This window comes from Sinocyclocheilus rhinocerous, unplaced genomic scaffold (assembly GCF_001515625.1).
Source record: "Sinocyclocheilus rhinocerous isolate Xijiao unplaced genomic scaffold, SAMN03320098_v1.1 scaffold4270, whole genome shotgun sequence".
NCBI lineage: Eukaryota > Metazoa > Chordata > Actinopteri > Cypriniformes > Cyprinidae > Sinocyclocheilus > Sinocyclocheilus rhinocerous.
Window position 1 is genome coordinate 78,987 of NW_015630526.1, and position 3,768 is coordinate 82,754.

Sequence of the window (3,768 nt, forward strand, 5' to 3'; positions counted from 1 at the left end):
CTTGGAAGCGGCTGTTCTTCCCCCTCTGAGCGAGGGCTTGCTGATGCGGCCATCTTTCTCTGAGGAGATTGATGTTGTTTGTGTGACTGAGTGGCTTGTGCGCTGCCAAGGCAACGCTTATATTACGTCATTCGGTTTTTTATGTGAATCTTACTTACCAGACCGTATTTACTCCACTGGTTGTTTGACTGCATTTAATTCTGAGGAATAAAATGAAGTTTTTATCTGACTATGAGAAATTAGATATACAGGGGCACTTGGGAAAAAAAAAAAACAATTTCTCAAGTGAGAGAGAAAAGGAGCAGTCCCAACCTACCGTGTTCCAGCCCCTCATTCTGGGAGCCTCACTTCTCGTACTCCGCAGAGTCTAGAGTCAGATTGGCGCTCCCAGGCCGAAGGCTTCTAGCGGAAGACGGTTCTGCGGACCTTCATTCTCGCTGGATAGTCTTCGTCGTAAACGTCCTGACGCCTAAGTCCTAGGACTTTTTGAGGGCCAGCTCCCTATGGGGAAGAGCGGTGTACACCGCATTACACGGTGCCCGTCTCTCCTCAGTGCCCTCAGGAGATCAGTCTGCCAACCCTGCCGGTGTTCCAGGGCGCAGCGGTCTCCGGCGAGTGCTCTCTCAGTTATCGCCCGGAAACATAGCGGTGCTAAGAGGCTCACGACCTCCACGGAGGTCTCTAGAGCAGCTAGTATGGTCGTCCCCTGCCGGATCGCCGCTTCAGGGCACCGAACTAGCCGCTCTGGTTACAACAGAGGTCAGTCTCGAGAGACTGATGCCCTTAGTAGACTATTTGGCAGCGTGAAAACTACTGCCAAACGTGTCTCAGTGGGTCCTGCACACTGTAGTGAGAGGCCACAGAATCCAGTTCGGTTCTCCTCCGCCTCAATTCAACGGAGCCTTTCCCACCCTGGTGGGCCCCGAGCAGGCTCTGGTAATGGAACAGAAGTAGACACTCTCTGAGGATGGAGGCCATCGAGGTGGTCCCTCCTCGCGCAGCAGAGTCCGGGTCCTACAGCCGGTACTTCACCGTTCCGAGGAAGGATGAAGGGCATCCTTCCTCATCATAGGAAGTTCCTGAGGTTTGCTTTTGGGGGCAAAAGCCTACCAACACCGGTTCTTCCTTTGGCCTTGCACTCTTCAGGGCCTGGTGCTGGGAGCTCCTGGTCGCCGCATATGCTAGCGACGGATGCATCTTTCACCGGTGGGGAGCGGTCATGAGTGGCCGCTCGGCCCGCGACCTGTGGAGCGGCCGCCATCTCAGGTGGCGCATAAGATGACTGGAGATGCTGGCCGTGTTTCTAGCTTTGAAACACTTCCTCCCAGGCCTAAGAGATTGCTATGTGTTGGTGCGCACCGACAACACAGCAGTGGTCTTTTATATATGTGGGGGCAGACATCCTGTCGAGGCAGGGGGCAGGCCCGAGGGGTGAAGCACGTTCTGAGCCTCCAGCCTGCGAGGAAAGAGATAATCTACATTCAGACTTCATTCAGAGTCTTCGTCCAGCAAGACAACAACAGATGCAGCACGTCCTGAGTCTCCATCCTAGAGAGACAAAGCGGATCGACAAGGTTCTGAGTCTCTAGCCCAGAGAGGCAGAAGACACACAGACTTCTGCAACAAGGTTAAGCTCCGGCGAGCAAACCTTCACTCCAAGATACCTTTGTATCTTGCCTTTGTACCTCTGTTGAAAGGGATTCCTGCTCCTTTTTCCACTGCATTGTTACCAGCACAGCCAGTGGATGAAGTCACCGCCACTGGACTGCTCACTCGACCACAGAGAACTTAACTATCACTTATCCAAACCTCTTCCTGAGACCTTGGCATTGTTGCATATTATCAGTATATGATTTTCTAATTTACATTAGATATTATATAGCTGATTGCAGTTGATAACAAATAATCTTTCCTGTATTTGTTTGATGCATAATAGGGTTCTTCACCTTATTTCTTTCAGAGTAGCAACAGTTTATCTTTCCAGATAACGTAGCTCTGACAATGCAACACCCAACATAATCACTTGCATTTTATGCATCTTATACACTTTATTCCTATCGCATTTATGGTATTCATTTAGTAGTTGTTGATTACTCTTGTCTATCTTTTGTTAATAAAATCTATTTTATTACACTTGTGTCTTCCTTGTGTTGATGATACAGAAAGAGTTTCTAAAAGTTAGACATCCCACCAATCTTTCTTATGTGATGTACTCATAACCACACCTTAATTGACACATGATCCAAATATCATAACGTCATTGGTGACACGAGTACCCATCACTACACTATTTCGCCTCCCTAGGTTGGCGAAAGCAAAATTCACTACATCCCAAACAGTGTGCCTTTTGGGTCAGAGAGTGTTCTTTCATTGGCAGTGAACCCAGAATCTTCAAGGACTGATTTTACTGCATTACAAGACGAATCCTTGTGTTGCGATGATGTCACCATTCATTCAAATGATGCAGAGTCTGATTGTGACACAGCAACACTCATATCAAAGAGAGGTCCAGTCAATGATGATGTAATGACCTCTTCTGTGGATTCATCTTCCAATCGCGTCACACTTCAGTTTAGAACTAGGTTCTCAAGACTTGTGAAGCCTGTGAATAGGTTAATTCAGAACATGACACATAATGTAAAGATGACAAGTTCTGTCAGTGAGTTTGCAAAATCTTTATTGTCATAACTCAAGTTAAGACATAGAGTGAAGTCATATGATATGAGTGTGTTCCTTTTGTGTGATGTAATATTTTGACCTATTTCCTTATAGTGCATGGGATTCTGAGTTTTAGGGATCACTGTCATATTTAACCGACTGGGGTTGGCAAAGGCGCAACATGTTCATCTTGGATACTTTTCGTTTTTAGACGAAGACGCTGAGAGGAATAAGCCTTGTATTTACCTCAGAAGACGTGCTGAGTGAAATAAGCTTTGTTTACCTCACAAACAGAACGCAAGTGCGGCTAGAGCCAGCGTAGGAAGTAAGTAATGTTTCTTATTTGCATTAGATAATGTGTTGTTGTGACATAATTTTGAACACATTTACTAGTTGGACTTTTCCCAAACTATAATTCCAGACTAAAATGTGTGAAATCGAGTGCAACATTTTGAAATGTGATAGGCAACCTTTCATTACATCTAAATGTTGTATGGCGTGAGGATGGTTTTATGTTCTATAAACAATACTATATAAAAGGATTGTTTAGACTATATAAAAGTAATGTCTAAGAATGTTTAGACCAGTCATTACTGTGAAATACTCTGTCTGCAAATATCTGTTCAAACATGTGCTTAACAATAATAATTTAGTTTCTCAGATATAGAATGTCCTTTTTGTACTGTATGATAATACATACAAAACGTGTGCATCTATGATATATGAAAGTATGATATGATATTTAGTTGACCCTCTAAGTCTAGCACTTTCTATTCTATTTTAATTCTACTTTATCTACATTTATCTTCTTTTTGTTTATTTAAAAAAAAAAGTATTTATATTTCTCTATTCTATTTTTTCTATTCTATCTACTTGTTTTTCTTTGTGTGTGTGTGTGTATATGTGTGTGTATAATATATATATATATATATATATATATATATACACCTTGCTACGTGTACTGCGTTAGGCTAATCGAGACTTGTCATTTGCACATATATATTGTTGCTCTTTTGTTAGTTTTGACTGCTTTTATTGTCCTCATTTGTAAGTCGCTTTGGATAAAAGCGTCTGCTAAATGACTAAATGTAAATGTAAAATGATATAAAA